Source organism: Pan paniscus, chromosome 4 (assembly GCF_029289425.2).
Source record: "Pan paniscus chromosome 4, NHGRI_mPanPan1-v2.0_pri, whole genome shotgun sequence".
In the NCBI taxonomy this organism is placed as follows: domain Eukaryota; kingdom Metazoa; phylum Chordata; class Mammalia; order Primates; family Hominidae; genus Pan; species Pan paniscus.
Window position 1 is genome coordinate 176,358,136 of NC_073253.2, and position 24,915 is coordinate 176,383,050.

At 58.7% G+C, this 24,915-nt stretch overlaps 6 long non-coding RNA genes across 6 annotated transcripts; all 6 read left to right on the forward strand.

Moving 5' to 3' along the window:
* Window positions 1-823: 823 nt before the first annotated feature.
* On the forward strand, window positions 824-4,405 carry LOC129397846 (uncharacterized). Its single transcript, XR_008625502.2, has 3 exons — window positions 824-2,016; window positions 2,802-3,025; window positions 4,027-4,405. It is a non-coding gene; the product is annotated as an uncharacterized LOC129397846 (long non-coding RNA).
* A 581-nt stretch (window positions 4,406-4,986) lies between these two features.
* On the forward strand, window positions 4,987-7,970 carry LOC129397845 (uncharacterized). The gene is made up of 3 exons (XR_008625501.2): window positions 4,987-5,561; window positions 6,342-6,565; window positions 7,567-7,970. It is a non-coding gene; the product is annotated as an uncharacterized LOC129397845 (long non-coding RNA).
* Window positions 7,971-8,477: 507 nt separating this feature from the next.
* On the forward strand, window positions 8,478-12,093 carry LOC129397841 (uncharacterized). Its single transcript, XR_008625497.2, has 3 exons — window positions 8,478-9,579; window positions 10,447-10,673; window positions 11,675-12,093. It is a non-coding gene; the product is annotated as an uncharacterized LOC129397841 (long non-coding RNA).
* A 439-nt stretch (window positions 12,094-12,532) lies between these two features.
* Window positions 12,533-16,116, forward strand: LOC129397843 (uncharacterized). The gene is made up of 3 exons (XR_008625499.2): window positions 12,533-13,687; window positions 14,473-14,696; window positions 15,698-16,116. It is a non-coding gene; the product is annotated as an uncharacterized LOC129397843 (long non-coding RNA).
* Window positions 16,117-16,491: 375 nt separating this feature from the next.
* LOC129397844 (uncharacterized) lies at window positions 16,492-20,138 on the forward strand. Its single transcript, XR_008625500.2, has 3 exons — window positions 16,492-17,709; window positions 18,495-18,718; window positions 19,720-20,138. It is a non-coding gene; the product is annotated as an uncharacterized LOC129397844 (long non-coding RNA).
* Window positions 20,139-20,579: 441 nt separating this feature from the next.
* Window positions 20,580-24,145, forward strand: LOC134730469 (uncharacterized). The gene is made up of 3 exons (XR_010112256.1): window positions 20,580-21,731; window positions 22,517-22,743; window positions 23,745-24,145. It is a non-coding gene; the product is annotated as an uncharacterized LOC134730469 (long non-coding RNA).
* Window positions 24,146-24,915: the final 770 nt, after the last annotated feature.

Genomic DNA, 24,915 nt, shown 5'->3' on the forward strand with positions numbered 1-24,915 from the left:
CAGGTGGACACGCCCCCACTGATATTCCTTCTAATTGCAACGTGGGAGAGGAGGATATGACACGCGATATCGCAGGGAGTAGAAACACCCCTGTGATACTGTTCTTCATATTCAGGGAGGAAGAGGATGATATTACTCCCAATACAGACGGGTGTACACCCTCTGTACACCGAGGGTGTACACCCGTCTGTGAAAGAGTTCTTAATCTCCAGAGGGGGAGATGATATTACTCACAATATGGTAAAGAGGCTGTGAGTCCACGGAGGATCCTCAGAGCCAGCGGGGGAAGAGGGGCTGGCTCTCAGTCCCCGCCTCGCGGGGGTGCCTCCCCCCACTGCGATGGGGGTCCTAAGAGCCAGTGGGGGAAGAGGGGCTGGCTCTGAGACCCCGCCTCGCGGGGGGTGCCTCCCCCCCCTGCGATGGGGGTCCTAAGGGCCAGTGGGGGAAGAGGGGCTGGCTCTGAGACCCCGCCTCACGGGGGGTGCCTCCCCCCCCTGCGACGGGGGTCCTAAGAGCCAGCGGGGGAAGAGGGGCTGGCTCTGAGACCCCGCCTCGCGGGGGGTGCCTCCCCCCCCTGCGACGGGGGTCCTAAGGGCCAGCGGGGGAAGAGGGGCTGGCTCTGAGACCCCGCCTCGCGGGGGGTGCCTCCCCCCCCTGCGACGGGGGTCCTAAGGGCCAGCGGGGGAAGAGGGGCTGGCTCTGAGACCCCGCCTCACGGGGGGTGCCTCCCCCCCCTGCGACGGGGGTCCTAAGGGCCAGTGGGGGAAGAGGGGCTGGCTCTGAGACCCCGCCTCACGGGGGGTGCCTCCCCCCCTGCGATGGGGGTCCTAAGGGCCAGTGGGGGAAGAGGGGCTGGCTCTGAGACCCCGCCTCATGGGGGTTGCCTCCCCCCCCTGCGATGGGGGTCCTAAGGGCCAGTGGGGAAGAGGGGCTGGCTCTCTGTACCCGCCTCGCGGGGGGTGCCTCCCCCCCCTGTGATGGGGGTCCTTAGAGCCAGGAGCAGAAGAGGGCCTGGCTCTCTGTACCCGCCTCGCGGGGGGTGCCTCCCCCCCCGCGATGGGGGTCCGAAGAGCCAGAAGGCTTAGAGGGGCTGGCTCTGAGTCCCCGCCTCGTGGGGGGTGCCTCCTCTCCCTGCGACGGGGTTCCTAAAGGCCAGTGGGGGAAGAGGGTCTGGCTCTGAGACCACGCCTCGCTGGGGTGCCTCCCCCCACTGCGATGGGGGTCCTAAGGGCCAGTGGTTGAAGAGGGCCTGGCTCTGAGACCCCGCCTCGCTGGGTGTGCCTCCTCCCCCTGCGACGGGGGTCCTAAGAGCCAGGGGGGGAAGAGGGGCTGGCTCTCAGTCCCCGCCTCGCGGGGAGTGCCTCCCCTTCCTGCGATGGGGGTCCTAAGAGCCAGGTGGGGAAGAGGGGCTGGCTTTCAGTCACCACAGCTTGGGGGGCCTTTATGTCCTGGTTTTACCCAAGAGTCAGCTGATTTGCTTCTTGTACTAGCAGGGCAGTTGCTGCCAAGGCCCTCAAACAGGGGGGCCATCCTTTAGAAACCCTGTCTAGCTGTTTAGAGAGGTAGGCCACCGGCCTCAGCCAGGGCCCCACAGTTTGGGTTTAAAGTCCAGCTGCCATCTTTTCTCTGACGCATACAGTGGAAAAGGCTTTGTGAGATCCGCTAGCCCCTGGGCTGGGGCTTTCAGAAGTTTTTCCTTTAAGTCATGAAAGACTTGCTGTTGTTGGAATCCCCATTCCAAAAGTTGCTGGTCCCCGCCCCCCTTTGTGACGTCATACAAAGGCGTGGCTAAGACTGCAAAGTTGGGCTCCGCAGTCTACAAAACCCCACAGCTCCTAGGAATTCTCTCACCAGCCTTCTGCCCTTAGGCTCCGGAAGATTGCAAATGACCTGCTTTCTTTCGGATCCCGGGCTGCTTTCGGACACCTGTCGAATAGTAAATCCCAAGTAAGCTACCTGCGGTCGTCGGCAGATCTGAGTTTTCTTCTTGGACACCTAATACCCACAGCCCTCCAGGTCAGTCCTAAGGATCTTAGAATCCTCGATGGGGGTCATAAGCCGGGGGTGAAGAGGGACTGGCTCTCAGTCCCCGCCTCACGGGGTGTGCCTCCCCCGTGTGATGGGGATCCTGAGAGTTGGGCGAGGAAGAAGGGCTGGCTGTCAGTCACCGCCTCGCGGGGGGTGCCTCCCCCCCTGCGATGGGGGTCCTAAGAGAAATGGAGGGAAGAGGGGCTGGCTCTCAGTCCCCGCCACGAGGGGGTGCCTCCCCCCCTGCGATGGGGGTCCCAAGAGCCAGGGGGGGCAGAGCGGCTGGCTCTAAGTCCGCGCCTCGCCAAGGGTGCATCCCCCCACTGCGATGGGGTTCCTAAGAGCCAGGGGGGGAAGAAGGGCTGACTCTCAGTCCCCGCCTCGCGGGGCGTGCCTTGCTACCCTGCGATGGGGGTCCTAAGAGCCAGGCAGGGAAGAGGGGTTGGCTCCCAGTCCCCGCCGCGCGGGGGGTGCCTCCCCCCCTCGCGATACGGATCCTAAGGGCCAGGGGGGGAACAGGGGCTGGCTCAGTCCCCGCCTCGCGGGGGGTGGCTCGCTCCGCTGAGATGGGCATCCTAAGAGCCAGGGGAGGAAGAGGGGGAGAGGATGATAATAATTTCAGCATCGCAGGCTGTGTTCACCCAGCCTGTTAAACTGTTATTAGTATCCTGAAAGGGAGAGGATGATATTACTCCCCATAACAGACAGATATGACTCCCCATCGTAGAGCACGAGGTGTACACCCGCCCTGTGATTTTCTTCCTCATATTCAGAGACCGAGAGGTTGATGTCACTCCCAATATCGGAGGAAGTATACACCCCCGTGTGAGATGTTCCTTAATGATATTCCACGGCGGAGGGGGTGATATGACTACATACATGGCAGAAAGTGGAAACCCCCCAGGGATATTATTCCCACGATCCTGGAGGGAAGAAGATGATGTTACTTTCAATATGACAGAAGGTGGATGAAGTGGTGGACTGCCCCTCCACACCTGTGAGTATTTCTAGTTGGGTGGGACGAGAGACTGAGAAAAGAAATAAGACACAGAGAGAAAGTGTAAAGATACAACAGTGGGTCCAGGGGACCGGCGCTCAGCACACCAAGGACCTGCACCGGCACCAGCCTCTGAGTTCCCTCAGTTGTTATTGATTATGATTTTCATGATTTTAGCAGAAAGGAATGTAGTAGGAGAGCAGGGTGATGATAAGGAGAGAGTCAGCAGAAGACATGTGAGCAAAAGAATCTATGTCATAATTAGGTTCAAGGGAAGGTACTATGACTGGACGTGCACGTAAGCCAGATTTGTTTCTCTGCACCCAAACATCTCAGTGGAGTAAAGAAGAACAAGGCAGTGTTACTGCAAACATGTCTCGCCTCCCGCCACAGGGCAGCTTTTCTCGTATCTCAGAGTTGAACGAATGTACAATCGGGTTTTACACCGAGACATTCAGTTCCCAGGGGCAAGCAGGAGATAGTGGCCTTCCTCCATCTCAGCTGCAAGAGGCTTTCCTCTTTTACTAATCCACCTCAGCACAGACCCATTACGGGTGTCGGGCTGGGGGACAGTCAGGTCTTTCTCATCCCATGAGGCTATATTTCAGACTATCAGATGGGGAGAGAGCTTGGACAATACCCTGCTTTCAAGGGCAGAGGTCCCTGCGGCTTTCCACAGTGCATTGTGTCCCCGGTTTATTGAGACTAGAGAATGGCGATGACTTTTACCAAGTATACTGCTGGTAAACATTTCGTTAACAAGGCACGTCCTGCACAGCCCTGCATCCCTTGAACTTTGATTTTATACAACACATGTTTTTGTGAGCTCCAGGTTGGGTCAAAGTGGCTGGGGCCAAGCGGCTAGGGCAAAGCTACAAATTAACAACATCTCAGCAAAGCAATTGTTTAAAGGACAGGTCTTTTTCAAAATGGAGTCTCTTATGTCTTTCCTTTCTACATGGACACAGTGACAGTCTGATCTCTCTTTCTTTTCCCTACAGGTGGACACGCCCCCACTGATATTCCTTCTAATTGCAACGTGGGAGAGGAGGATATGACACGCGATATCGCAGGGAGTAGAAACAACCCTGTGATACTGTTCTTCATATTCAGGGAGGAAGAGGATGATATTACTCCCAATACAGACGGGTGTACACCCTCTGTACACCGAGGGTGTACACCCGTCTGTGAAAGAGTTCCTAATCTCCAGAGGGGGAGATGATATTACTCACAATATGGTAAAGAGGCTGTGAGTCCACGGAGGATCCTCAGAGCCAGCAGGGGAAGAGGGGCTGGCTCTCAGTCCCCGCCTCGCGGGGGTGCCTCCCCCCACTGCGATGGGGGTCCTAAGAGCCAGTGGGGGAAGAGGGGCTGGCTCTGAGACCCCGCCTCGCGGGGGGTGCCTCCCCCCCCTGCGATGGGGTTCCTAAGAGCCAGTGGTGGAAGAGGGGCTGGCTCTGAGACCCCGCCTCGCGGGGGGTGCCTCCCCCCACTGCGATGGGGTTCCTAAGAGCCAGTGGGGGAAGAGGGGCTGGCTCTGAGACCCCGCCTCGCGGGGGGTGCCTCCCCCCCCTGCGAAGGGGTTCCTAAGAGCCAGTGGGGGAAGAGGGGCTGGCTCTGAGACCCCGCCTCGCTGGGGGTGCCTCCCCCCCCTTCGATGGGGGTCCTAAGAGCCAGTGGGGGAAGAGGGGCTGGCTCTGAGACCCCGCCTCACGGGGGGTGCCTCCCCCCCCTGCGATGGGGGTCCTAAGGGCCAGTGGGGGAAGAGGGGCTGGCTCTGAGACCCCGCCTCGTGGGGGGTGCCTCCCCCCCCTGCGATGGGGTTCCTAAGGGCCAGTGGGGGAAGAGGGGCTGGCTCTCTGTACCCGCCTCGCGGGGGGTGCCTCCCCCCCTGTGATGGGGGTCCTTAGAGCCAGGAGCAGAAGAGGGGCTGGCTTTCAGTCACCACAGCTTGGGGGGCCTTTATGTTCTGGTTTTTCCCAAGAGTCAGCTGATTTGCTTCTTGTACTAGCAGGGCAGTTGCTGCCAAGGCCCTCAAACAGGGGGGCCATCCTTTAGAAACCCTGTCTAGCTGTTTAGAGAGGTAGGCCACCGGCCTCAGCCATGGCCCCACAGTTTGGGTTTAAAGTCCAGCTGCCATCTTTTCTCTGACGCATACAGTGGAAAAGGCTTTGTGAGATCCGCTAGCCCCTGGGCTGGGGCTTTCAGAAGTTTTTCCTTTAAGTCATGAAAGACTTGCTGTTGTTGGAATCCCCATTCCAAATGTTCCCGGTCCCCGCCCCCTTTGTGATGTCATACAAAGGCGTGGCTAATACTGCAAAGTTGGGCTCCGCAGTCTACAAAACCCCACAGCTCCTAGGAATTCTCTCACCAGCCTTCTGCCCTTAGGCTCCGGAAGATTGCAAATGACCTGCTTTCTTTCGGATCCCGGGCTGCTTTCGGACACCTGTCGAATAGTAAATCCCAAGTAAGCTACCTGCGGTCGTCGGCAGATCTGAGTTTTCTTCTTGGACACCTAATACCCACAGCCCTCCAGGTTGGTCCTAAGGGTCTTAGAATCCTCGATGGGGGTCATAAGCCAGTGGGGGAAGAGGGACTGGCTCTCAGTCCCCGCCTCGCGGGGTGTGCCTCCCCCGTGTGATGGGGATCCTCAGAGTTGGGCGAGGAAGAAGGGCTGGCTCTCAGTCCCCGCCTCGCGGGGCGTGCCTCCCCCGTGTGATGGGGATCCTCAGAGTTGGGCGAGGAAGAAGGGCTGGCTCTCAGCCACCGCCTCGCGGGGGGTGCCTCCCCTCCCTGCGATGGGGGTCCTAAGAGCCAGGGGGGAAAGAGCGGCTGGCTCTCAGTCCCCTCCTCGCGGGGGGTGCCTCCCCCCCTGCGATGGGGGTCCTAAGAGAAATGGAGGGAAGAGGGGCTGGCTCTCAGTGCCTGCCATGAGGGGGTGCCTCCCCTCCTGCGATGGGGGTCCCAAGAGCCAGGGGGGGAAGAGCGGCTGGCTCTAAGTCCGCGCCTCGCCAGGGGTGCATCCACCCACTGCGATGGGGGTCCTAAGAGCCAGGGGGGAAGAGGGGCTGGCTCAGTCCCCGCCTCGCGGGGGGTGGCTCGCTCCGCTGAGATGGGCATCCTAAGAGCCAGGGGAGAAAGAGGGGCAGAGGATGATAATTTCAGCATCGCAGGCTGTGTTCACCCAGCCTGTTAAATTGTTATTAGTATCCTGAAAGGGAGAGGATGATATTACTCCCCATAACAGACAGATATGACTCCCCATCATAGAGCACGAGGTGTACACCCGCCCTGTGATTTTCTTCCTCATATTCAGAGACCGAGAGGTTGATGTCACTCCCAATATCGGAGGAAGTATACAGCCCCGTGTGAGATGTTCCTTAATGATATTCCACGGCGGAGGGGGTGATATGAGTACATACATGGCAGAAAGTGGAAACCCCCCAGGGATATTATTCCCACGATCCTGGAGGGAAGAAGATGATGTTACTTTCAATATGACAGAAGGTGGATGAAGTGGTGGACTGCCCCTCCACACCTGTGAGTATTTCTAGTTGGGTGGGACGAGAGACTGAGAAAAGAAATAAGACACAGAGACAAAGTGTAAAGATACAACAGTGGGTCCAGGGGACCGGCGCTCAGCACACCAAGGACCTGCACCGGCACCAGCCTCTGAGTTCCCTCAGTTGTTATTGATTATGATTTTCATGATTTTAGCAGAAAGGAATGTAGTAGGAGAGCAGGGTGATGATAAGGAGAGAGTCAGCAGAAGACATGTGAGCAAAAGAATCCATGTCATAATTAGGTTCAAGGGAAGGTACTATGACTGGACGTGCACGTAAGCCAGATTTGTTTCTCTGCACCCAAACATCTCAGTGGAGTAAAGAAGAACAAGGCAGTGTTACTGCAAACATGTCTCGCCTCCCGCCACAGGGCAGCTTTTCTCCTATCTCAGAGTTGAACGAATGTACAATCGGGTTTTACACCGAGACATTCAGTTCCCAGGGGCAAGCAGGAGATAGTGGCCTTCCTCCATCTCAGCTGCAAGAGGCTTTCCTCTTTTACTAATCCACCTCAGCACAGACCCATTACGGGTGTCGGGCTGGGGGACAGTCAGGTCTTTCTCATCCCATGAGGCTATATTTCAGACTATCAGATGGGGAGAGAGCTTGGACAATACCCTGCTTTCAAGGGCAGAGGTCCCTGCGGCTTTCCACAGTGCATTGTGTCCCCGGTTTATTGAGACTAGAGAATGGCGATGACTTTTACCAAGTATACTGCTGGTAAACATTTCGTTAACAAGGCACGTCCTGCACAGCCCTGCATCCCTTGAACTTTGATTTTATACAACACATGTTTTTGTGAGCTCCAGGTTGGGTCAAAGTGGCTGGGGCCAAGCGGCTAGGGCAAAGCTACAAATTAACAACATCTCAGCAAAGCAATTGTTTAAAGGACAGGTCTTTTTCAAAATGGAGTCTCTTATGTCTTTCCTTTCTACATGGACACAGTGACAGTCTGATCTCTCTTTCTTTTCCCTACAGGTGGACACGCCCCCACTGATATTCCTTCTAATTGCAACGTGGGAGAGGAGGATATGACACGCGATATCGCAGGGAGTAGAAACACCCCTGTGATACTGTTCTTCATATTCAGGGAGGAAGAGGATGATATTACTCCCAATACAGACGGGTGTACACCCTCTGTACACCGAGGGTGTACACCCGTCTGTGAAAGAGTTCTTAATCTCCAGAGGGGGAGATGATATTACTCACAATATGGTAAAGAGGCTGTGAGTCCACGGAGGATCCTCAGAGCCAGCGGGGGAAGAGGGGCTGGCTCTCAGTCCCCGCCTCGCGGGGGTGCCTCCCCCCACTGCGATGGGGGTCCTAAGAGCCAGTGGGGGAAGAGGGGCTGGCTCTGAGACCCCGCCTCGCGGGGGGTGCCTCCCCCCCCTGCGATGGGGTTCCTAAGAGCCAGTGGTGGAAGAGGGGCTGGCTCTGAGACCCCGCCTCGCGGGGGGTGCCTCCCCCCACTGCGACGGGGTTCCTAAGAGCCAGTGGGGGAAGAGGGGCTGGCTCTGAGACCCCGCCTCGCGGGGGGTGCCTCCCCCCCCTGCGAAGGGGTTCCTAAGAGCCAGTGGGGGAAGAGGGGCTGGCTCTGAGACCCCGCCTCGCTGGGGGTGCCTCCCCCCCCTTCGATGGGGGTCCTAAGAGCCAGTGGGGGAAGAGGGGCTGGCTCTGAGACCCCGCCTCACGGGGGGTGCCTTCCCCCCCTGCGACGGGGGTCCTAAGGGCCAGTGGGGGAAGAGGGGCTGGCTCTGAGACCCCGCCTCACGGGGGGTGCCTCCCCCCCTGCGATGGGGGTCCTAAGGGCCAGTGGGGGAAGAGGGGCTGGCTCTGAGACCCCGCCTCGTGGGGGTTGCCTCGCCCCCCTGCGATGGGGGTCCTAAGGGCCAGTGGGGAAGAGGGGCTGGCTCTCTGTACCCGCCTCGCGAGGGGTGCCTCCCCCCCCTGTGATGGGGGTCCTTAGAGCCAGGAGCAGAAGAGGGCCTGGCTCTCTGTACCCGCCTCGCGGGGGGTGCCTCCCCCCCCGCGATGGGGGTCCGAAGAGCCAGAAGGCTTAGAGGGGCTGGCTCTGAGTCCCCGCCTCGTGGGGGGTGCCTCCTCTCCCTGCGACGGGGTTCCTAAAGGCCAGTGGGGGAAGAGGGTCTGGCTCTGAGACCACGCCTCGCTGGGGTGCCTCCCCCCACTGCGATGGGGGTCCTAAGGGCCAGTGGTTGAAGAGGGGCTGGCTCTGAGACCCCGCCTCGCTGGGGGTGCCTCCTCCCCCTGCGACGGGGGTCCTAAGAGCCAGGGGGGGAAGAGGGGCTGGCTCTCAGTCCCCGCCTCGCGGGGAGTGCCTCCCCTTCCTGCGATGGGGGTCCTAAGAGCCAGGTGGGGAAGAGGGGCTGGCTTTCAGTCACCACAGCTTGGGGGGCCTTTATGTCCTGGTTTTACCCAAGAGTCAGCTGATTTGCTTCTTGTACTAGCAGGGCAGTTGCTGCCAAGGCCCTCAAACAGGGGGGCCATCCTTTAGAAACCCTGTCTAGCTGTTTAGAGAGGTAGGCCACCGGCCTCAGCCAGGGCCCCACAGTTTGGGTTTAAAGTCCAGCTGCCATCTTTTCTCTGACGCATACAGTGGAAAAGGCTTTGTGAGATCCGCTAGCCCCTGGGCTGGGGCTTTCAGAAGTTTTTCCTTTAAGTCATGAAAGACTTGCTGTTGTTGGAATCCCCATTCCAAAAGTTGCCGGTCCCCGCCCCCCTTTGTGACGTCATACAAAGGCGTGGCTAAGACTGCAAAGTTGGGCTCCGCAGTCTACAAAACCCCACAGCTCCTAGGAATTCTCTCACCAGCCTTCTGCCCTTAGGCTCCGGAAGATTGCAAATGACCTGCTTTCTTTCGGATCCCGGGCTGCTTTCGGACACCTGTCGAATAGTAAATCCCAAGTAAGCTACCTGCGGTCGTCGGCAGATCTGAGTTTTCTTCTTGGACACCTAATACCCACAGCCCTCCAGGTCAGTCCTAAGGATCTTAGAATCCTCGATGGGGGTCATAAGCCGGGGGGGAAGAGGGACTGGCTCTCAGTCCCCGCCTCACGGGGTGTGCCTCCCCCGTGTGATGGGGATCCTGAGAGTTGGGCGAGGAAGAAGGGCTGGCTGTCAGTCACCGCCTCGCGGGGGGTGCCTCCCCCCCTGCGATGGGGGTCCTAAGAGAAATGGAGGGAAGAGGGGCTGGCTCTCAGTCCCCGCCACGAGGGGGTGCCTCCCCCCCTGCGATGGGGGTCCCAAGAGCCAGGGGGGGCAGAGCGGCTGGCTCTAAGTCCGCGCCTCGCCAAGGGTGCATCCCCCCCACTGCGATGGGGTTCCTAAGAGCCAGGGGGGGAAGAAGGGCTGACTCTCAGTCCCCGCCTCGCGGGGCGTGCCTTGCTACCCTGCGATGGGGGTCCTAAGAGCCAGGCAGGGAAGAGGGGTTGGCTCCCAGTCCCCGCCGCGCGGGGGGTGCCTCCCCCCCACAGCGATGGGGGTCCTAAGAGCCGTGGGGGGAAGAGGGGCTGGCTCTCAGTCCCCGCCGCGCGGGGGGTGCCTCCCCCCCTCGCGATACGGATCCTAAGGGCCAGGGGGGGAACAGGGGCTGGCTCAGTCCCCGCCTCGCGGGGGGTGGCTCGCTCCGCTGAGATGGGCATCCTAAGAGCCAGGGGAGGAAGAGGGGGAGAGGATGATAATAATTTCAGCATCGCAGGCTGTGTTCACCCAGCCTGTTAATCTGTTATTAGTATCCTGAAAGGGAGAGGATGATATTACTCCCCATAACAGACAGATATGACTCCCCATCGTAGAGCACGAGGTGTACACCCGCCCTGTGATTTTCTTCCTCATATTCAGAGACCGAGAGGTTGATGTCACTCCCAATATCGGAGGAAGTATACACCCCCGTGTGAGATGTTCCTTAATGATATTCCACGGCGGAGGGGGTGATATGACTACATACATGGCAGAAAGTGGAAAAAACCCCCCAGGGATATTATTCCCACGATCCTGGAGGGAAGAAGATGATGTTACTTTCAATATGACAGAAGGTGGATGAAGTGGTGGACTGCCCCTCCACACCTGTGAGTATTTCTAGTTGGGTGGGACGAGAGACTGAGAAAAGAAATAAGACACAGAGACAAAGTGTAAAGATACAACAGTGGGTCCAGGGGACCGGCGCTCAGCACACCAAGGACCTGCACCGGCACCAGCCTCTGAGTTCCCTCAGTTGTTATTGATTATGATTTTCATGATTTTAGCAGAAAGGAATGTAGTAGGAGAGCAGGGTGATGATAAGGAGAGAGTCAGCAGAAGACATGTGAGCAAAAGAATCCATGTCATAATTAGGTTCAAGGGAAGGTACTATGACTGGACGTGCACGTAAGCCAGATTTGTTTCTCTGCACCCAAACATCTCAGTGGAGTAAAGAAGAACAAGGCAGTGTTACTGCAAACATGTCTCGCCTCCCGCCACAGGGCAGCTTTTCTCCTATCTCAGAGTTGAACGAATGTACAATCGGGTTTTACACCGAGACATTCAGTTCCCAGGGGCAAGCAGGAGACAGTGGCCTTCCTCCATCTCAGCTGCAAGAGGCTTTCCTCTTTTACTAATCCACCTCAGCACAGACCCATTACGGGTGTCGGGCTGGGGGACAGTCAGGTCTTTCTCATCCCATGAGGCTATATTTCAGACTATCAGATGGGGAGAGAGCTTGGACCATACCCTGCTTTCAAGGGCAGAGGTCCCTGCGGCTTTCCACAGTGCATTGTGTCCCCGGTTTATTGAGACTAGAGAATGGCGATGACTTTTACCAAGTATACTGCTGGTAAACATTTCGTTAACAAGGCACGTCCTGCACAGCCCTACATCCCTTGAACTTTGATTTTATACAACACATGTTTTTGTGAGCTCCAGGTTGGGTCAAAGTGGCTGGGGCCAAGCGGCTAGGGCAAAGCTACAAATTAACAACATCTCAGCAAAGCAATTGTTTAAAGGACAGGTCTTTTTCAAAATGGAGTCTCTTATGTCTTTCCTTTCTACATGGACACAGTGACAGTCTGATCTCTCTTTCTTTTCCCTACAGGTGGACACGCCCCCACTGATATTCCTTCTAATTGCAACGTGGGAGAGGAGGATATGACACGCGATATCGCAGGGAGTAGAAACACCCCTGTGATACTGTTCTTCATATTCAGGGAGGAAGAGGATGATATTACTCCCAATACAGACGGGTGTACACCCTCTGTACACCGAGGGTGTACACCCGTCTGTGAAAGAGTTCTTAATCTCCAGAGGGGGAGATGATATTACTCACAATATGGTAAAGAGGCTGTGAGTCCACGGAGGATCCTCAGAGCCAGCGGGGGAAGAGGGGCTGGCTCTCAGTCCCCGCCTCGCGGGGGTGCCTCCCCCCACTGCGATGGGGGTCCTAAGAGCCAGTGGGGGAAGAGGGGCTGGCTCTGAGACCCCGCCTCGCGGGGGGTGCCTCCCCCCCCTGCGATGGGGGTCCTAAGGGCCAGTGGGGGAAGAGGGGCTGGCTCTGAGACCCCGCCTCACGGGGGGTGCCTCCCCCCCCTGCGACGGGGGTCCTAAGAGCCAGCGGGGGAAGAGGGGCTGGCTCTGAGACCCCGCCTCGCGGGGGGTGCCTCCCCCCCCTGCGACGGGGGTCCTAAGGGCCAGCGGGGGAAGAGCGGCTGGCTCTGAGACCCCGCCTCGCGGGGGGTGCCTCCCCCCCCTGCGACGGGGGTCCTAAGGGCCAGCGGGGGAAGAGGGGCTGGCTCTGAGACCCCGCCTCACGGGGGGTGCCTCCCCCCCCTGCGACGGGGGTCCTAAGGGCCAGTGGGGGAAGAGGGGCTGGCTCTGAGACCCCGCCTCACGGGGGGTGCCTCCCCCCCTGCGATGGGGGTCCTAAGGGCCAGTGGGGGAAGAGGGGCTGGCTCTGAGACCCCGCCTCGTGGGGGTTGCCTCCCCCCCCTGCGATGGGGGTCCTAAGGGCCAGTGGGGAAGAGGGGCTGGCTCTCTGTACCCGCCTCGCGAGGGGTGCCTCCCCCCCCTGTGATGGGGGTCCTTAGAGCCAGGAGCAGAAGAGGGCCTGGCTCTCTGTACCCGCCTCGCGGGGGGTGCCTCCCCCCCCGCGATGGGGGTCCGAAGAGCCAGAAGGCTTAGAGGGGCTGGCTCTGAGTCCCCGCCTCGTGGGGGGTGCCTCCTCTCCCTGCGACGGGGTTCCTAAAGGCCAGTGGGGGAAGAGGGTCTGGCTCTGAGACCACGCCTCGCTGGGGTGCCTCCCCCCACTGCGATGGGGGTCCTAAGGGCCAGTGGTTGAAGAGGGGCTGGCTCTGAGACCCCGCCTCGCTGGGGGTGCCTCCTCCCCCTGCGACGGGGGTCCTAAGAGCCAGGGGGGGAAGAGGGGCTGGCTCTCAGTCCCCGCCTCGCGGGGAGTGCCTCCCCTTCCTGCGATGGGGGTCCTAAGAGCCAGGTGGGGAAGAGGGGCTGGCTTTCAGTCACCACAGCTTGGGGGGCCTTTATGTCCTGGTTTTACCCAAGAGTCAGCTGATTTGCTTCTTGTACTAGCAGGGCAGTTGCTGCCAAGGCCCTCAAACAGGGGGGCCATCCTTTAGAAACCCTGTCTAGCTGTTTAGAGAGGTAGGCCACCGGCCTCAGCCAGGGCCCCACAGTTTGGGTTTAAAGTCCAGCTGCCATCTTTTCTCTGACGCATACAGTGGAAAAGGCTTTGTGAGATCCGCTAGCCCCTGGGCTGGGGCTTTCAGAAGTTTTTCCTTTAAGTCATGAAAGACTTGCTGTTGTTGGAATCCCCATTCCAAAAGTTGCCGGTCCCCGCCCCCCTTTGTGACGTCATACAAAGGCGTGGCTAAGACTGCAAAGTTGGGCTCCGCAGTCTACAAAACCCCACAGCTCCTAGGAATTCTCTCACCAGCCTTCTGCCCTTAGGCTCCGGAAGATTGCAAATGACCTGCTTTCTTTCGGATCCCGGGCTGCTTTCGGACACCTGTCGAATAGTAAATCCCAAGTAAGCTACCTGCGGTCGTCGGCAGATCTGAGTTTTCTTCTTGGACACCTAATACCCACAGCCCTCCAGGTCAGTCCTAAGGATCTTAGAATCCTCGATGGGGGTCATAAGCCGGGGGGGAAGAGGGACTGGCTCTCAGTCCCCGCCTCACGGGGTGTGCCTCCCCCGTGTGATGGGGATCCTGAGAGTTGGGCGAGGAAGAAGGGCTGGCTGTCAGTCACCGCCTCGCGGGGGGTGCCTCCCCCCCTGCGATGGGGGTCCTAAGAGAAATGGAGGGAAGAGGGGCTGGCTCTCAGTCCCCGCCACGAGGGGGTGCCTCCCCCCCTGCGATGGGGGTCCCAAGAGCCAGGGGGGGCAGAGCGGCTGGCTCTAAGTCCGCGCCTCGCCAAGGGTGCATCCCCCCACTGCGATGGGGTTCCTAAGAGCCAGGGGGGGAAGAAGGGCTGACTCTCAGTCCCCGCCTCGCGGGGCGTGCCTTGCTACCCTGCGATGGGGGTCCTAAGAGCCAGGCAGGGAAGAGGGGTTGGCTCCCAGTCCCCGCCGCGCGGGGGGTGCCTCCCCCCCTCGCGATACGGATCCTAAGGGCCAGGGGGGGAACAGGGGCTGGCTCAGTGCCCGCCTCGCGGGGGGTGGCTCGCTCCGCTGAGATGGGCATCCTAAGAGCCAGGGGAGGAAGAGGGGGAGAGGATGATAATAATTTCAGCATCGCAGGCTGTGTTCACCCAGCCTGTTAAACTGTTATTAGTATCCTGAAAGGGAGAGGATGATATTACTCCCCATAACAGACAGATATGACTCCCCGTCGTAGAGCACGAGGTGTACACCCGCCCTGTGATTTTCTTCCTCATATTCAGAGACCGAGAGGTTGATGTCACTCCCAATATCGGAGGAAGTATACACCCCCGTGTGAGATGTTCCTTAATGATATTCCACGGCGGAGGGGGTGATATGACTACATACATGGCAGAAAGTGGAAACCCCCCAGGGATATTATTCCCACGATCCTGGAGGGAAGAAGATGATGTTACTTTCAATATGACAGAAGGTGGATGAAGTGGTGGACTGCCCCTCCACACCTGTGAGTATTTCTAGTTGGGTGGGACGAGAGACTGAGAAAAGAAATAAGACACAGAGACAAAGTGTAAAGATACAACAGTGGGTCCAGGGGACCGGCGCTCAGCACACCAAGGACCTGCACCGGCACCAGCCTCTGAGTTCCCTCAGTTGTTATTGATTATGATTTTCATGATTTTAGCAGAAAGGAATGTAGTAGGAGAGCAGGGTGATGATAAGGAGAGAGTCAGCAGAAGACATGTGAGCAAAAGAATCTATGTCATAATTAGGTTCAAGGGAAGGTACTATGACTGGACGTGCACGTAAGCCAGATTTGTTTCTCTCCACCCAAACATCTCAGTGGAGTAAAGAAGAACAAGGCAGTGTTACTGCAAACATGTCTCGCCTCCCGCCACAGGGCAGCTTTTCTCGTATCTCAGAGTTGAACGAATGTACAATCGGGTTTTACACCGAGACATTCAGTTCCCAGGGGCAAGCAGGAGACAGTGGCCTTCCTCCATCTCAGCTGCAAGAGGCTTTCCTCTTTTACTAATCCACCTCAGCACAGACCCATTACGGGTGTCGGGCTGGGGGACAGTCAGGTCTTTCTCATCCCATGAGGCTATATTTCAGACTATCAGATGGGGAGAGAGCTTGGACCATACCCTGCTTTCAAGGGCAGAGGTCCCTGCGGCTTTCCACAGTGCATTGTGTCCCCGGTTTATTGAGACTAGAGAATGGCGATGACTTTTACCAAGTATACTGCTGGTAAACATTTCGTTAACAAGGCACGTCCTGCACAGCCCTACATCCCTTGAACTTTGATTTTATACAACACATGTTTTTGTGAGCTCCAGGTTGGGTCAAAGTGGCTGGGGCCAAGCGGCTAGGGCAAAGCTACAAATTAACAACATCTCAGCAAAGCAATTGTTTAAAGGACAGGTCTTTTTCAAAATGGAGTCTCTTATGTCTTTCCTTTCTACATGGACACAGTGACAGTCTGATCTCTCTTTCTTTTCCCTACAGGTGGACACGCCCCCACTGATATTCCTTCTAATTGCAACGTGGGAGAGGAGGATATGACACGCGATATCGCAGGGAGTAGAAACACCCCTGTGATACTGTTCTTCATATTCAGGGAGGAAGAGGATGATATTACTCCCAATACAGACGGGTGTACACCCTCTGTACACCGAGGGTGTACACCCGTCTGTGAAAGAGTTCTTAATCTCCAGAGGGGGAGATGATATTACTCACAATATGGTAAAGAGGCTGTGAGTCCACGGAGGATCCTCAGAGCCAGCGGGGGAAGAGGGGCTGGCTCTCAGTCCCCGCCTCGCGGGGGTGCCTCCCCCCACTGCGATGGGGGTCCTAAGAGCCAGTGGGGGAAGAGGGGCTGGCTCTGAGACCCCGCCTCGCGGGGGTGCCTCCCCCCCCTGCGATGGGGGTCCTAAGGGCCAGTGGGGGAAGAGGGGCTGGCTCTGAGACCCCGCCTCACGGGGGGTGCCTCCCCCCCCTGCGACGGGGGTCCTAAGAGCCAGCGGGGGAAGAGGGGCTGGCTCTGAGACCCCGCCTCGCGGGGGGTGCCTCCCCCCCCTGCGACGGGGGTCCTAAGGGCCAGCGGGGGAAGAGGGGCTGGCTCTGAGACCCCGCCTCGCGGGGGGTGCCTCCCCCCCCTGCGACGGGGGTCCTAAGGGCCAGCGGGGGAAGAGGGGCTGGCTCTGAGACCCCGCCTCACGGGGGGTGCCTCCCCCCCCTGCGACGGGGGTCCTAAGGGCCAGTGGGGGAAGAGGGGCTGGCTCTGAGACCCCGCCTCACGGGGGGTGCCTCCCCCCCTGCGATGGGGGTCCTAAGGGCCAGTGGGGGAAGAGGGGCTGGCTCTGAGACCCCGCCTCATGGGGGTTGCCTCCCCCCCCTGCGATGGGGGTCCTAAGGGCCAGTGGGGAAGAGGGGCTGGCTCTCTGTACCCGCCTCGCGAGGGGTGCCTCCCCCCCCTGTGATGGGGGTCCTTAGAGCCAGGAGCAGAAGAGGGCCTGGCTCTCTGTACCCGCCTCGCGGGGGGTGCCTCCCCCCCCGCGATGGGGGTCCGAAGAGCCAGAAGGCTTAGAGGGGCTGGCTCTGAGTCCCCGCCTCGTGGGGGGTGCCTCCTCTCCCTGCGACGGGGTTCCTAAAGGCCAGTGGGGGAAGAGGGTCTGGCTCTGAGACCACGCCTCGCTGGGGTGCCTCCCCCCACTGCGATGGGGGTCCTAAGGGCCAGTGGTTGAAGAGGGCCTGGCTCTGAGACCCCGCCTCGCTGGGTGTGCCTCCTCCCCCTGCGACGGGGGTCCTAAGAGCCAGGGGGGGAAGAGGGGCTGGCTCTCAGTCCCCGCCTCGCGGGGAGTGCCTCCCCTTCCTGCGATGGGGGTCCTAAGAGCCAGGTGGGGAAGAGGGGCTGGCTTTCAGTCACCACAGCTTGGGGGGCCTTTATGTCCTGGTTTTACCCAAGAGTCAGCTGATTTGCTTCTTGTACTAGCAGGGCAGTTGCTGCCAAGGCCCTCAAACAGGGGGGCCATCCTTTAGAAACCCTGTCTAGCTGTTTAGAGAGGTAGGCCACCGGCCTCAGCCAGGGCCCCACAGTTTGGGTTTAAAGTCCAGCTGCCATCTTTTCTCTGACGCATACAGTGGAAAAGGCTTTGTGAGATCCGCTAGCCCCTGGGCTGGGGCTTTCAGAAGTTTTTCCTTTAAGTCATGAAAGACTTGCTGTTGTTGGAATCCCCATTCCAAAAGTTGCCGGTCCCCGCCCCCCTTTGTGACGTCATACAAAGGCGTGGCTAAGACTGCAAAGTTGGGCTCCGCAGTCTACAAAACCCCACAGCTCCTAGGAATTCTCTCACCAGCCTTCTGCCCTTAGGCTCCGGAAGATTGCAAATGACCTGCTTTCTTTCGGATCCCGGGCTGCTTTCGGACACCTGTCGAATAGTAAATCCCAAGTAAGCTACCTGCGGTCGTCGGCAGATCTGAGTTTTCTTCTTGGACACCTAATACCCACAGCCCTCCAGGTCAGTCCTAAGGATCTTAGAATCCTCGATGGGGGTCATAAGCCGGGGGGGAAGAGGGACTGGCTCTCAGTCCCCGCCTCACGGGGTGTGCCTCCCCCGTGTGATGGGGATCCTGAGAGTTGGGCGAGGAAGAAGGGCTGGCTGTCAGTCACCGCCTCGCGGGGGGTGCCTCCCCCCCTGCGATGGGGGTCCTAAGAGAAATGGAGGGAAGAGGGGCTGGCTCTCAGTCCCCGCCACGAGGGGGTGCCTCCCCCCCTGCGATGGGGGTCCCAAGAGCCAGGGGGGGCAGAGCGGCTGGCTCTAAGTCCGCGCCTCGCCAAGGGTGCATCCCCCCACTGCGATGGGGTTCCTAAGAGCCAGGGGGGGAAGAAGGGCTGACTCTCAGTCCCCGCCTCGCGGGGCGTGCCTTGCTACCCTGCGATGGGGGTCCTAAGAGCCAGGCAGGGAAGAGGGGTTGGCTCCCAGTCCCCGCCGCGCGGGGGGTGCCTCCCCCCCTCGCGATACGGATCCTAAGGGCCAGGGGGGGAACAGGGGCTGGCTCAGTGCCCGCCTCGCGGGGGGTGGCTCGCTCCGCTGAGATGGGCATCCTAAGAGCCAGGGGAGGAAGAGGGGGAGAGGATGATAATAATTTCAGCATCGCAGGCTGTGTTCACCCAGCCTGTTAAACTGTTATTAGTATCCTGAAAGGGAGAGGATGATATTACTCCCCATAACAGACAGATATGACTCCCCGTCGTAGAGCACGAGGTGTACACCCGCCCTGTGATTTTCTTCCTCATATTCAGAGACCGAGAGGTTGATGTCACTCCCAATATCGGAGGAAGTATACACCCCCGTGTGAGATGTTCCTTAATGATATTCCACGGCGGAGGGGGTGATATGACTACATACATGGCAGAAAGTGGAAACCCCCCAGGGATATTATTCCCACGATCCTGGAGGGAAGAAGATGATGTTACTTTCAATATGACAGAAGGTGGATGAAGTGGTGGACTGCCCCTCCACACCTGTGAGTATTTCTAGTTGGGTGGGACGAGAGACTGAGAAAAGAAATAAGACACAGAGACAAAGTGTAAAGATACAACAGTGGGTCCAGGGGACCGGCGCTCAGCACACCAAGGACCTGCACCGGCACCAGCCTCTGAGTTCCCTCAGTTGTTATTGATTATGATTTTCATGATTTTAGCAGAAAGGAATGTAGTAGGAGAGCAGGGTGATGATAAGGAGAGAGTCAGCAGAAGACATGTGAGCAAAAGAATCTATGTCATAATTAGGTTCAAGGGAAGGTACTATGACTGGACGTGCACGTAAGCCAGATTTGTTTCTCTCCACCCAAACATCTCAGTGGAGTAAAGAAGAACAAGGCAGTGTTACTGCAAACATGTCTCGCCTCCCGCCACAGGGCAGCTTTTCTCCTATCTCAGAGTTGAACGAATGTACAATCGGGTTTTACACCGAGACATTCAGTTCCCAGGGGCAAGCAGGAGACAGTGGCCTTCCTCCATCTCAGCTGCAAGAGGCTTTCCTCTTTTACTAATCCACCTCAGCACAGACCCATTACGGGTGTCGGGCTGGGGGACAGTCAGGTCTTTCTCATCCCATGAGGCTATATTTCAGACTATCAGATGGGGAGAGAGCTTGGACCATACCCTGCTTTCAAGGGCAGAGGTCCCTGCGGCTTTCCACAGTGCATTGTGTCCCCGGTTTATTGAGACTAGAGAATGGCGATGACTTTTACCAAGTATACTGCTGGTAAACATTTCGTTAACAAGGCACGTCCTGCACAGCCCTACATCCCTTGAACTTTGATTTTATACAACACATGTTTTTGTGAGCTCCAGGTTGGGTCAAAGTGGCTGGGGCCAAGCGGCTAGGGCAAAGCTACAAATTAACAACATCTCAGCAAAGCAATTGTTTAAAGGACAGGTCTTTTTCAAAATGGAGTCTCTTATGTCTTTCCTTTCTACATGGACACAGTGACAGTCTGATCTCTCTTTCTTTTCCCTACAGGTGGACACGCCCCCACTGATATTCCTTCTAATTGCAACGTGGGAGAGGAGGATATGACACGCGATATCGCAGGGAGTAGAAACACCCCTGTGATACTGTTCTTCATATTCAGGGAGGAAGAGGATGATATTACTCCCAATACAGACGGGTGTACACCCTCTGTACACCGAGGGTGTACACCCGTCTGTGAAAGAGTTCTTAATCTCCAGAGGGGGAGATGATATTACTCACAATATGGTAAAGAGGCTGTGAGTCCACGGAGGATCCTCAGAGCCAGCGGGGGAAGAGGGGCTGGCTCTCAGTCCCCGCCTCGCGGGGGTGCCTCCCCCCACTGCGATGGGGGTCCTAAGAGCCAGTGGGGGAAGAGGGGCTGGCTCTGAGACCCCGCCTCGCGGGGGTGCCTCCCCCCCCTGCGATGGGGGTCCTAAGGGCCAGTGGGGGAAGAGGGGCTGGCTCTGAGACCCCGCCTCACGGGGGGTGCCTCCCCCCCCTGCGACGGGGGTCCTAAGAGCCAGCGGGGGAAGAGGGGCTGGCTCTGAGACCCCGCCTCGCGGGGGGTGCCTCCCCCCCCTGCGACGGGGGTCCTAAGGGCCAGCGGGGGAAGAGGGGCTGGCTCTGAGACCCCGCCTCGCGGGGGGTGCCTCCCCCCCCTGCGACGGGGGTCCTAAGGGCCAGCGGGGGAAGAGGGGCTGGCTCTGAGACCCCGCCTCACGGGGGGTGCCTCCCCCCCCTGCGACGGGGGTCCTAAGGGCCAGTGGGGGAAGAGGGGCTGGCTCTGAGACCCCGCCTCACGGGGGGTGCCTCCCCCCCTGCGATGGGGGTCCTAAGGGCCAGTGGGGGAAGAGGGGCTGGCTCTGAGACCCCGCCTCATGGGGGTTGCCTCCCCCCCCTGCGATGGGGGTCCTAAGGGCCAGTGGGGAAGAGGGGCTGGCTCTCTGTACCCGCCTCGCGAGGGGTGCCTCCCCCCCCTGTGATGGGGGTCCTTAGAGCCAGGAGCAGAAGAGGGCCTGGCTCTCTGTACCCGCCTCGCGGGGGGTGCCTCCCCCCCCGCGATGGGGGTCCGAAGAGCCAGAAGGCTTAGAGGGGCTGGCTCTGAGTCCCCGCCTCGTGGGGGGTGCCTCCTCTCCCTGCGACGGGGTTCCTAAAGGCCAGTGGGGGAAGAGGGTCTGGCTCTGAGACCACGCCTCGCTGGGGTGCCTCCCCCCACTGCGATGGGGGTCCTAAGGGCCAGTGGTTGAAGAGGGCCTGGCTCTGAGACCCCGCCTCGCTGGGTGTGCCTCCTCCCCCTGCGACGGGGGTCCTAAGAGCCAGGGGGGGAAGAGGGGCTGGCTCTCAGTCCCCGCCTCGCGGGGAGTGCCTCCCCTTCCTGCGATGGGGGTCCTAAGAGCCAGGTGGGGAAGAGGGGCTGGCTTTCAGTCACCACAGCTTGGGGGGCCTTTATGTCCTGGTTTTACCCAAGAGTCAGCTGATTTGCTTCTTGTACTAGCAGGGCAGTTGCTGCCAAGGCCCTCAAACAGGGGGGCCATCCTTTAGAAACCCTGTCTAGCTGTTTAGAGAGGTAGGCCACCGGCCTCAGCCAGGGCCCCACAGTTTGGGTTTAAAGTCCAGCTGCCATCTTTTCTCTGACGCATACAGTGGAAAAGGCTTTGTGAGATCCGCTAGCCCCTGGGCTGGGGCTTTCAGAAGTTTTTCCTTTAAGTCATGAAAGACTTGCTGTTGTTGGAATCCCCATTCCAAAAGTTGCCGGTCCCCGCCCCCCTTTGTGACGTCATACAAAGGCGTGGCTAAGACTGCAAAGTTGGGCTCCGCAGTCTACAAAACCCCACAGCTCCTAGGAATTCTCTCACCAGCCTTCTGCCCTTAGGCTCCGGAAGATTGCAAATGACCTGCTTTCTTTCGGATCCCGGGCTGCTTTCGGACACCTGTCGAATAGTAAATCCCAAGTAAGCTACCTGCGGTCGTCGGCAGATCTGAGTTTTCTTCTTGGACACCTAATACCCACAGCCCTCCAGGTCAGTCCTAAGGATCTTAGAATCCTCGATGGGGGTCATAAGCCGGGGGTGAAGAGGGACTGGCTCTCAGTCCCCGCCTCACGGGGTGTGCCTCCCCCGTGTGATGGGGATCCTGAGAGTTGGGCGAGGAAGAAGGGCTGGCTGTCAGTCACCGCCTCGCGGGGGGTGCCTCCCCCCCTGCGATGGGGGTCCTAAGAGAAATGGAGGGAAGAGGGGCTGGCTCTCAGTCCCCGCCACGAGGGGGTGCCTCCCCCCCTGCGATGGGGGTCCCAAGAGCCAGGGGGGGCAGAGCGGCTGGCTCTAAGTCCGCGCCTCGCCAAGGGTGCATCCCCCCACTGCGATGGGGTTCCTAAGAGCCAGGGGGGGAAGAAGGGCTGACTCTCAGTCCCCGCCTCGCGGGGCGTGCCTTGCTACCCTGCGATGGGGGTCCTAAGAGCCAGGCAGGGAAGAGGGGTTGGCTCCCAGTCCCCGCCGCGCGGGGGGTGCCTCCCCCCCTCGCGATACGGATCCTAAGGGCCAGGGGGGGAACAGGGGCTGGCTCAGTGCCCGCCTCGCGGGGGGTGGCTCGCTCCGCTGAGATGGGCATCCTAAGAGCCAGGGGAGGAAGAGGGGGAGAGGATGATAATAATTTCAGCATCGCAGGCTGTGTTCACCCAGCCTGTTAAACTGTTATTAGTATCCTGAAAGGGAGAGGATGATATTACTCCCCATAACAGACAGATATGACTCCCCATCGTAGAGCACGAGGTGTACACCCGCCCTGTGATTTTCTTCCTCATATTCAGAGACCGAGAGGTTGATGTCACTCCCAATATCGGAGGAAGTATACACCCCCGTGTGAGATGTTCCTTAATGATATTCCACGGCGGAGGGGGTGATATGACTACATACATGGCAGAAAGTGGAAAAAACCCCCCAGGGATATTATTCCCACGATCCTGGAGGGAAGAAGATGATGTTACTTTCAATATGACAGAAGGTGGATGAAGTGGTGGACTGCCCCTCCACACCTGTGAGTATTTCTAGTTGGGTGGGACGAGAGACTGAGAAAAGAAATAAGACACAGAGACAAAGTGTAAAGATACAACAGTGGGTCCAGGGGACCGGCGCTCAGCACACCAAGGACCTGCACCGGCACCAGCCTCTGAGTTCCCCCAGTTGTTATTGATTATGATTTTCATGATTTTAGCAGAAAGGAATGTAGTAGGAGAGCAGGGTGATGATAAGGAGAGAGTCAGCAGAAGACATGTGAGCAAAAGAATCCATGTCATAATTAGGTTCAAGGGAAGGTACTATGACTGGACGTGCACGTAAGCCAGATTTGTTTCTCTGCACCCAAACATCTCAGTGGAGTAAAGAAGAACAAGGCAGTGTTACTGCAAACATGTCTCGCCTCCCGCCACAGGGCAGCTTTTCTCCTATCTCAGAGTTGAACGAATGTACAATCGGGTTTTACACCGAGACATTCAGTTCCCAGGGGCAAGCAGGAGACAGTGGCCTTCCTCCATCTCAGCTGCAAGAGGCTTTCCTCTTTTACTAATCCACCTCAGCACAGACCCATTACGGGTGTCGGGCTGGGGGACAGTCAGGTCTTTCTCATCCCATGAGGCTATATTTCAGACTATCAGATGGGGAGAGAGCTTGGACCATACCCTGCTTTCAAGGGCAGAGGTCCCTGCGGCTTTCCACAGTGCATTGTGTCCCCGGTTTATTGAGACTAGAGAATGGCGATGACTTTTACCAAGTATACTGCTGGTAAACATTTCGTTAACAAGGCACGTCCTGCACAGCCCTACATCCCTTGAACTTTGATTTTATACAACACATGTTTTTGTGAGCTCCAGGTTGGGTCAAAGTGGCTGGGGCCAAGCGGCTAGGGCAAAGCTACAAATTAACAACATCTCAGCAAAGCAATTGTTTAAAGGACAGGTCTTTTTCAAAATGGAGTCTCTTATGTCTTTCCTTTCTACATGGACACAGTGACAGTCTGATCTCTCTTTCTTTTCCCTACAGGTGGACACGCCCCCACTGATATTCCTTCTAATTGCAACGTGGGAGAGGAGGATATGACACGCGATATCGCAGGGAGTAGAAACACCCCTGTGATACTGTTCTTCATATTCAGGGAGGAAGAGGATGATATTACTCCCAATACAGACGGGTGTACACCCTCTGTACACCGAGGGTGTACACCCGTCTGTGAAAGAGTTCTTAATCTCCAGAGGGGGAGATGATATTACTCACAATATGGTAAAGAGGCTGTGAGTCCACGGAGGATCCTCAGAGCCAGCGGGGGAAGAGGGGCTGGCTCTCAGTCCCCGCCTCGCGGGGGTGCCTCCCCCCACTGCGATGGGGGTCCTAAGAGCCAGTGGGGGAAGAGGGGCTGGCTCTGAGACCCCGCCTCGCGGGGGGTGCCTCCCCCCCCTGCGATGGGGGTCCTAAGGGCCAGTGGGGGAAGAGGGGCTGGCTCTGAGACCCCGCCTCACGGGGGGTGCCTCCCCCCCCTGCGACGGGGGTCCTAAGAGCCAGCGGGGGAAGAGGGGCTGGCTCTGAGACCCCGCCTCACGGGGGGTGCCTCCCCCCCCTGCGACGGGGGTCCTAAGGGCCAGCGGGGGAAGAGGGGCTGGCTCTGAGACCCCGCCTCGCGGGGGGTGCCTCCCCCCCCTGCGACGGGGGTCCTAAGGGCCAGCGGGGGAAGAGGGGCTGGCTCTGAGACCCCGCCTCACGGGGGGTGCCTCCCCCCCCTGCGACGGGGGTCCTAAGGGCCAGTGGGGGAAGAGGGGCTGGCTCTGAGACCCCGCCTCGCGGGGGGTGCCTCCCCCCCCGCGACGGGGGTCCTAAGGGCCAGTGGGGGAAGAGGGGCTGGCTCTGAGACCCCGCCTCGTGGGGGGTGCCTCCCCCCCCTGCGACGGGGGTCCTAAGGGCCAGCGGGGGAAGAGGGGCTGGCTGTGAGACCCCGCCTCACGGGGGGTGCCTCCCCCCCCTGCGATGGGGGTCCTAAGGGCCAGTGGGGGAAGAGGGGCTGGCTCTGAGACCCCGCCTCGCGGGGGTTGCCTCCCCCCCCTGCGATGGGGGTCCTAAGGGCCAGTGGGGAAGAGGGGCTGGCTCTCTGTACCCGCCTCGCGGGGGGTGCCTCCCCCCCCGCGATGGGGGTCCGAAGAGCCAGAAGGCTTAGAGGGGCTGG